This window comes from Elephantulus edwardii, unplaced genomic scaffold (genome assembly GCF_000299155.1).
Source record: "Elephantulus edwardii isolate Elephantulus edwardi_28Jun2011 unplaced genomic scaffold, EleEdw1.0 scaffold00040, whole genome shotgun sequence".
NCBI classification, from domain to species: domain Eukaryota; kingdom Metazoa; phylum Chordata; class Mammalia; order Macroscelidea; family Macroscelididae; genus Elephantulus; species Elephantulus edwardii.
In genome coordinates, this window is record NW_006399790.1 from 16830492 (window position 1) to 16840623 (window position 10132).

The following is a 10132-nucleotide window of genomic DNA, read 5'->3' on the forward strand; positions in this document are numbered from 1 at the left end:
GATGACTGCCTCTTGGTCCAAGTATAGATTTCACATTAGCACAATCAAGTGTTCTGGGATTCCCATTCTTCTCAGAGTCAGCCATAGTTTGTTATGATCCACAGAGTCAAAAGCCTTTGCATAGTCAATGAAACACAGATAGACATTCCTCTGGTATTCTCTGCTTTCTGCCAAGATCCATCTGACAGTAGCTATAATATCCCTAGTATCTCGACCTCTTCTAAATCCAGCCCTGCACATCTGACAGTTCTCTGTTGACATATTATTCCAATCGTTTTTGTATAATTTTCAGCAGAATTTTGCTTGCATGTCATATTAATGATATTGTTCGATAATTTCCGCATTCTGTTGGGTCACCTTTCTTTGGAATGGGAACAAACATCGATCTTTTCCAGTCAGTTGGCCAGCTGGCTGTCGTCCAGATTTACTGAACAACTTAGCACATCCAGGGCAGCGTCTATTTGTTGAAATAATGTCAATTGGTTTGCCATCAACTCCTAGAGCCTTGTTTTTTGCCAATTCCTTCAGAGCAACTTGAACTTCCTCCTTCATCCCCACAGGTTCTTGCTCATATGATCCAAATTATGGTCTTTTTAATGGCTTTCTATGCATCTGAAAATGGAACCATGACTAACGATAACAGAAGAATCTATTTGAGTTGTGGTATTAGAGGAGAATACTAACTATCCTGTGGACTGCTAAAAGGACAGACACACGTGTCTTTGAGAAAGTGTAACTGGGATGGTTGCTCCTTGGAGGTAAGTATAATAAAACTTCATTTCATATAATTTGGATATGTTGTTAGGAGGGGCCAGTTCTTGTAAACGGACATCATGCTTGGAAAGGTGTAGGGTATGCAAGAGTGGGAGACCTTCAACAAGGTAGATTGACAGTGACTGTCTGAGATGGTGAGGATGGCACAGGAGAGGGCAGGGTTCAGATGTATTGTTCATAGGGTCCCTATGAGTCATAATCAACTTGATGACATATAGTAACAACCAAAAGCCATCCTAGTGAGTCTTATTGTAGTTTTAGTTTCATTTTCCTGAAGACCAATTCCACTGAGCCTTTTTCTGTGTGTGCAAATAGCATAATATGGTGACTAACAATATCATGTTGTTACATGATATTGTTGTGAGGGGCCGTCACAGTTGGTTCTAATTCATAGTGACAGTAGGCACAATAGAACAAACCCCTATCTGATCCAGTACCATCTTCATAACTTCTGCTATGCTTTCGTCCATCTAGTTGAAGATCTTCCTCTTTTTTCACTGATCATCAACTTTACCAAGTATGATGTAATTTTCCAAAGATTGGTGTCTCATGATAGTATGTCCAATATATGTGAGACTTATCATCATTGCTTCTAAAAACCATAGTTCTTTCAAAATAGATTTGTTCTTTTGGTTGTCTATGGTGTGTTCTTTACCAGGACTATAATTTACAGGCACTGCTCTGTCTTCTTTATTTATGATCAACCTAATTTATTACTGCTGAGTCAGAATTGACTCATATCTGACCCTCCAGTGGTTTTTCTGATGCTGTAAATTGCGTGGGAGGAGACTGCCCATCTTCTTCTGAGTCTCTGGTGGATTGAAACCACTGAGAAGTGCCACCTTTAGGATACCAGTACAACTCCCTATAGGCTACACCACCAGAATTCCCTTTATATATGATATTGTTGTTTGCCATCACGTTAGAAATGACCAATAGCTGACTCTCCAGTAGGTTTTCAGAGACAGTTAATTGCACAAAAGGAAATTGCCTATCCTCCTACAAAGCAGCTGGTGAATTTGAACCGTGTGCCTTTGGGATTTCAACACAGTTTCATACTACTGTTGATGTTATGTGCCATCAAGTAGACTGATACTCAGAGTGAACCTATGAACAAAAGCTTTGAACTCTGTCCTAACTTGAGCCAATCTCACTGTCTTTCACACACCTGCCCCCATTGCCATAGTAACTGTGTCAATCCATCTCATTCAGGGTCTTCTTCTCTTGCCACTTGTTGTTGTTTATGATTTAGTCAGAACTGACCCATAGCTGACCCTCTGGTGGGTTTTCAGTTAATCACACAGGAGGAGATTGCCCATGTTTCTCCCACAAGTAGCTGGTGGACTCAAACTGTGTGCCTTTGGGATTGTAGTGTAGTTTCTTGGTACCAGACCACTAGAGCTCTCTCTCTTACCACTAGGCCACTCTTAATCCCCTACCTTGTCTACATTAAATAGTTCTTTACTAGTTTTAGGATGTTCTGTCTGCTTGTTTTTTATTAAATAAATTTTTATTTTATATTTGTTTGCTTACAAAGTTTGTATATATTGTTTTTCACACTATCTTCATTCACATTGTGTTTTATTCCATTTGTATTTATAATTATAATTATAATATATAATTATTCCATTTGTATTTTATACAACTGATCAACATTGAAATATGCCCACCATTGCCCTGTCTTTCCAGATCCCTGCTGGATCTTTCCCATTTCTTTACCCACACCACTACTCCCCCCCCCCCACCAAATTGTAGGTCCTTATAATTTCCACCAGTCCATCCTCAGCCCTCTGCTCCTACCCCCTCCTTGGATCCTAATTGTTGAATGCTTTCTCTGTTTTTATTTTCCTCTCCATACTGGCCTCATCTACATTAATGATCTATATTTCTTGCTTTTTAAATTTATTTCCAAATATTTAGCTGTTGGGAATAGATTTTAAAACCATTTTTCTACAAAGTACTCTAAAATGTAAATAGAGCGTGTTAGCAGTTTTCAATCCATTCCTTTGTGGTTGGACATCTGGGCTGTTTCCATATTCTTGCGATGGTGAATAATGCTGCTATGAACATTGGTGTACAAATCTCAGTTTGTGCCTCTGTTCTCCTTTTCTCAGGGTAGTTCCAAGTAGTGGAGTAGCTGGGTCATATGGAATTTCTATGTTCAGCTTTTGAGGAAATGCCAAACTGCCTTCGAGAATGGTTGTATACCATTTTACAATCCCACCAACAATGTATGAGTTCCTTTTTCACCACATCCCCTTCAACATTTATTACTTGCTGCCCTGTTAAACTTTGCCACTGTTACTACAGTGAGATGGTACCTCATTGTGGTTTTGATTTGCATCTCTCTTATTGCCAGTGATTTGGAGCATTTCTTCATGTGTCCATTTGCCATTCGAATATCTTCTTCTGTGAGAATTCACACAATGGAATACTAGGTAGCACGTAGGAGCAATGATTTTGTAAATTATTACCTAACTTGGGAGGTACAGGAGAGCATTATGCTGAGTGAACTAACTCAGTCCCACAATGATAAATATTATATAAAACCATTATTGTAAAATGAGTGCAAGGATCTAAGAGGGGTGGGAGAGGGTGGAAGCAGAGGGATGAGGATATGCAGGGGGAGGGGAGGTTCGGTGGGGATGGTGGTGAGTGAAATGGAAAGAATTTTTTCTTGAAAACAATGTATTAGAATTTTGTAAAGAAACTAGTAGAAAATTTTTAAAAACCACAAAAACAAAAACAAAACACAGTTTTCTTCTTGTCTACAACTTGGTTATTGAACTCTATTAAATATTAATGTCCCTGTGGCTAATTTTCATTTTATCTCTATAGTTTCTTTGAACTTTGTTGCTCAAAGTTATGGGCTGTAGAGTACAATGAAGCTTGTTTTAATATACATGTTAGAGATGATGGTAGAATTTCAGTTCCTCCATGAAGGCACTTACAATCTGAGATTTTTCACCCTGTTTTAGCCCATTATGCCAAACTTGGGCTAACATCTCAGATATTTTTGCAATAGTCATCAAATAAATAGTCCCCCATTTCTCTGAATTTAGACAGTTTCTTTGTGTAGGTTAGATTTGAGTTCTATCCACAAAGACTTTCTGACAGGGAAAGCCTTTTCTAAACTGGACGTTTCTAATTCTCTTTGGCTTTGCTATATGATCTTCTCACTTTCTCTGTATTATATACTTGACATACCCTCAGGAAATATGTCAAAATAATTAAGTGCCTTTTATGTCTTTATGATAAAACCCAAATCTCTTATTATGGTGGTCAATGTCTTTCCTATTAGACTCTCAGTTATTTTTCCATCCAGCATAAACTTTAGCTATTTCCCCCCCTAATAAGCTACATTTTAGTTTTACTGGATACTGCCACTAACACCCAGGATCCACCATCCACAGCACATTGCCAATAATCAACCACACTTGCCAATGGAAGCTCTATTGAAATCTGTTCAACTTAGCTCATTGCCACCATATTGGAACCACCCATAGCTCACCTGCCAGAAGGTGTTCAGAGGCTATAAATCCCATGGGATCCTTCTCCCATGGAGTGGTTGGTGGATTCAGCCAGCCAGAGAGGTACTACCTTTGTGTGAGTAGCACAGTTCCCTACAGACTATGTCACCAGAGCTCCCTATAAGTGAAACGTGTTATATCATAGTATTTCATTATGCTGTTGTTGTTTTGTACTGTTGAGTCAGAGCCAACCCATAACTGACTTTTCAGTGGGTTTGCAGTGGCAGTTAATTGTGTAGGAGATAATTACCCATCTTTCCCCCACAGGGAAGTAAACTGTGTGCCTTTGAGATTGTAATGCAGGGTTTTACTATTAATCCACCAGCGCTCCATTTAATTGTCAATTATGTGGACTCTGTTCTTGAAATATTGTTTAAACAGTGACAATGTTCATCGTAACTTGTGATAGGGTTTATTTTGTGCTACTGGTAGGATTAGAGAGATTATAGTGAGTAACTCTGAAATAGTGTGGGATAACTAATTAAGGGTGTCAGATTAAGGGTATGGGATGGAGAAGGAAACAAGGCATGGAACAGTGAGGTTAGTTCATTGTTATGTGACATCTGCTAGAAGTCTAACACTGTGCTAGGCACTCTGAGAAGTTTGTAAGAAGAACAAATGCATATATTCTTCAACTGGCCATCTGGCTTGAAACAAAACATTGTATGCATGCAGCCATATAAAACAGATTGAGACTGTAGTAATTGGAGCTACTAAAATGCTCCTTTAGGCTGTTACTTTTCAGCTATTTTAAAAATATGCTATTGTGTCACTAAGACTATTGCAGAAATTTCCAAGCATGACTAGTGCCAGTTTATCTCAATTTAAGAAATGCTATGCATTTAAATTTTGGCATGATAGGGAGGCAAGTTCACAAAATGGTGATTTTTTAAAAAATCAGACCATGACCAACAGCAGACTGTTGTAAATCTAAAGAGATAGGCTGAACTGAAAGTTTCTCCTATTAGGTTTCCGTGGTTGACTTTGTTTTGTGTGACTGGATAGTGATTTTTACTCTCCAAATTGCTTTCACAGATCTCTGAGGCAATTTGACACAATCTGCATGCATTTTTGTATACATATGTGTTTGGGAGGGTTGTATGCTGGTAAAGGTTTAAAAAGCAATGCTGGGGGAGTAAGGTGCAAGGAACCCTGATTTATAGCATGTGCCAATTTCTGTGGTGTAAATACCCCCACTGTAGCCACTTTTAATTTACTGATTAAACACTGAAAATGGAATTGGAAAGGAAATGGACAGTAAGTCTTTTGAGCCTTTATCAGGGAGCTCTGGCATACAACTTGATGTGTATACTTGGTGTGTGTGTGGGGGAGGGTGGGGTAGGCTGGAGAGGATTGGTGGTAAGGTGAAGGGATGGGGGGCAGCAGGGACTAGAATGGAAACAGAAAGAAGGAAAGAGGGCTGGTAGGGGTATAAATAAAAAACATAGGAATTGGTTGGAAATCTCTAAAGGAAGAAGCGAGGTCAGAGGTTTAGATAATTTTGACTATTTAATCCTTGGAGGCAAAAATTTTGAAGCTCTGTCTCACATACTATGGGCAGGAGAGACCTGTTCTTGGAGAAAGTCATGATGGTTGGAAGGGAGGAGAGACAGCATAGGAGAGAAAGACCCTGGATGAGAAAGATTGACACAGTAACTGGGGCAGTAGAGGTAGGTGAGACTGGTTTAGGACAGGGCAGGCTTCAGAGCTGTTGTACATAGGGTTCCTGAGTCACAGTTGGCTTGATGACACAAAACAACTACAACAAGAACAGTCAGTCAGTCAGTCAGTCAATCAATCCATCAATCTTCAGGAAGCTGTGCTGGTCTAGTGGTAAAATTTCATTGCAATCCTGAAGGCACATGGTATGAACCCATCATCTGTTCCATGGGAGAAGTATGAGCTGAATGGTCAGCTATAGGTAGATTCCAAATTGACAGTACACGACAACAGCAATCAATCTTCTGAGACAATAGCAAAGTTATTGTTGTTAAGATAGACTGCTAAGAATGCTGGACTTTTACCTGATCTACCTTTGCAATAGTGAAAGATAAACAACTTCAGTTTTCCCTTCAGGAGCTGGCTAAACATTGAATTTACATTTTACAGCTTGCTCACTCTGAACATCCTGCCCACAAATTTCTGCCAGGTTTATATTGGGCAAAACATAATAGGGTGGGGTGGGAGGCAGAGAGAAAATACAAATTAACTTATTAGGTGTTATATATACCAATGACTCTACTACACATGAGGTGTTTTTGTACAGTGTACATTTCACACAGTGCATTATTCATTATACATACAATGGTATTAGCTAGGAAATTGGGATCAGGTAAATAACACCAGGAAGTAATGACTGTTGACATTACATGTAATAATCTGTTTTCCTGGAACAAACTGCAAATGTATCCTGTTTGGAATTAATACAGTATTTTAAATTTTATCCATAAAAATGATTTATGAGATTGAATCCATTAGTTTAATGGAATATCACAATCATTATTCCGAACTTATTTATATTGCAATCAGTAGAATGGGATGTCTCTTCTGAATAAGAAAATGAATGTGAATGCCAAAGATTTTCTCTTATTTAATTTTAATAATTATAAATCATCATATGTGATATGTATTTTTCATATTTATGACTGTAAATAAATTCCACAAGCAAAATAAATGAAAGAAGGAAAAGCTATATTGAGGCTTGTAAAATAGTCTGAGCTTTGTGTTTCCACAATAAATGCTTAACTTTAAGCTATGATCTTTAATGAAGGTCACATATGGTCCAGAAGTATGAACATGGAAGGTAAGATGCAGTACTCATTGCTGAAGCCATTTTAGAGTAGTCTTGCATTTCACAGAGGATGTTTGATAAATGTAGACCTTCCAATGACAGACCTCAAAAGATCCTGGGATGGCAAGTCCTCTAGGAAAGAATAATTTTTTAAAAATGGGATGAGATGTTATTCATTGACTCTGTTGCTCTGATAGTTAGTTAGCAGGCTTGATATATTACTATTAGCCATTTTTCCTTCGGTGTGTATTATTTAATTTGTAAGATGTCCTGATTAAAATATTCTCCCAGAGAGGAATCCTCAGTATACCTAGTCCAATTAATCATATGAGACCAAAAGTGTAACATTTGCTCCAAATCAAAGTGCCTTCCTACACAACATGGACAAGTCTAGAAAACATTATGCTGAGTGAAATAACTCCATCAAAAAAAGAACAAATACTGTAGAAGACCTCTAGTGTGGAAATAGGAGGGTTTGGGGGCAAATGGGAGAGCAGAAATGGAATATACAGAAAGTGAATACTGTAAAGGATCAGAGGAAGGGCAGGACAACCTGGAAAGAATGGATGAATGGACAGTATGAGACTTGTCATTAACAACTTGAAACAGGACACATAGAACTATTCAAAAGGGGACAGGGTGGGGGAAAGGAGTGAGAGGAAGAAGAGGGAGGGGAAAATACAGGACAGTAGAGATTAGTGGACAGATGATTGGAGTGAAGGCATAAGTGAGATACGGTGAGTATTTGAAGAGTTTTATGATAAAAGGCATTGATCAACTGTAATTGTTTTATAGACCATAAGGTATTTGAATGATTGAATGAAAACCAGTTATAAAAAGAAAAATATCAACGGGCCAAAGGCAGAAAGGGACAAGAAAGAAGGAAACTAGTGGTCAAAGGACCCGGCAAGCTTCAGGAGCATGCCCAGAAACTCCTCCACAGCACTTCGTCCAGCTCTGCAACCCGAGTCCACCGACTTCAGCACCTCCATCCGCCTTGTGCCTGGCAGGATGCTCGCCCGCATCTTGCTTCTTTGCTTGTCCCTGCCACTCGGCTTTGCAGCAAATCCTTGTAAAATCCATGACTGCAGAATTTGACCAGTATAAATGTGATTGCACACGAACAAGAAAACTGTACAACACCTGAACTTATGACAAGAATAAAGCTATTACTGAAACCTACTCCTAACATGGTACACTACATCCTCACCCACTTCAAGGGAGTTTGGAACATTGTCAATAACCTCCCCTTTCTGCGAAATGCCATTATGACGTATGTGTTGACATCACGATCACATTTGGTTGATAGCCCACCAACTTATAATGTTGACTATGGCTACAAAAGCTGGGAGGCCTTTTCCAATGTCTCCTATTACACCAGAGCCCTTCCTCCAGTGCCTCATGACTGCCCTACCCCTATGGGTGTAAAAGGGAAGCAGCAGCTCCCTGATTCAAAAGAGGTTGTGGAAAAAGTTCTTTTGAGAAGAAAGTTCATCCTTGATCCTCAGGGCACAAATATGATGTTTACGTTCTTTGCCCAACACTTTACTCATCAGTATTTCAAGACAGATTTTAAGTGAGGGCCAGCTTTTACCAAAGGACTGGGCCATGGGGTGGATTTAAGTCATATTTATGGTGAAACTCTGGACAGACAGCATAAACTGCACCTTTTCAAGGATGGAAAACTGAAATATCAGATGGTTGATGGAGAGATGTATCCTCCCACAGTCAAGGAGACTCAGGTAGACATGATGTACCCTCCAAACGTACCAGAGCACGTTCGCTTTGCGGTGGGGCAACAGGTCTTTGGTCTGGTGCCGGGTCTAATGATGTATGCCACCAATTGGCTTAGCGAACATAACCGAGTGTGTGATGTGCTTAAAGAGGAGCACCCCGGATAGGATGATGAGCAGCTGTTCCAGACAAGCAGGCTAATTCTCATAGGAGAGATTATTAATATTGTGATCGAAGACTATGTGCAGCACCTCAGTGGCTATCATTTTAAACTGAAGTTTGACCCAGAGCTGCTTTTCAATCAAGATTTCCAGGACCAAAACTGCATTGCTGCCGAGTTTAACTCTCTCTACCACTGGCACCCTCTCCTGCCTGACACCTTTCAGATTAATAACCAAGAGTACGACTACCAACAGTTTGTCTACAACAACTCTGTACTGCTGGAGCATGGATAGTGACCCACTTTGTTGAAGCATTCACCAAGCAGATTGCTGGCAGGGTTGCTGGTGGCAGAAATGTTCCACTTGCAGTAAAAAAAGTAACACAAACATCTATCGAGCAGAGCAGACAGATGAAATATCAGTCTCTCAATGAGTACCGCAGACACTTTTTGATGAGACCCTATTCATCCTTTGAGGATCTTACTGGAGAAAAGGAAATGGCTGCAGAGTTAGAAGCTCTCTATGGTGACATTGAAGCTATGGAGCTGTATCCCGGCCTGCTGGTAGAAAAGCCTCGTCCAGATTCCATCTTTGGTGAGACCATGGTAGAACTAGGCCGCACCATTTTCCTTGAAAGGACTGATGGGTAATACTATATGTTCTCCTACCTATTGGAAGCCTAGCACGTTTGGTGGAGAAGTGGGTTTTAAAATCGTCAACACAGCCTCGATTCAGTCTCTCATCTGCAATAATGTGAAAGGCTGCCCATACACTGCATTCAGTATCACAGGCTCACCAAGACCGTCATCATAAATGCAAGCTCTTCTCCCTCGATACTAGATGACATCAACCCTGCCGTCCTGCTTAAGGACTGTTCAGCTGAGCTGTAGAAGTCAATTGGTCATATTTATTTATTTATGTGAGCTGAAACTTATTTCACCTAACTTAATTATTTAATATTTATATTTAACTCTTCATGTTACATCTTCTGTAACTATTCAGTACTCCTGTTGCAGAGTGTTACTACTTAAGAGGCATGTTCTGCACAAGTTTGTGTTTTAATAAGAACAAAAAAAAAACCCAATAGTAAAGACAAAAGCATAGGACCATTTAACAAAGTTGACTGCTGTGGACCAGCTGAC

At 39.6% G+C, this 10132-nt stretch overlaps 1 pseudogene; it reads left to right on the forward strand.

Moving 5' to 3' along the window:
• Positions 1-8106: 8106 nt before the first annotated feature.
• LOC102872665 lies at positions 8107-9880 on the forward strand (annotated as a pseudogene).
• The last annotated feature ends 252 nt before the right edge of the window (positions 9881-10132 follow it).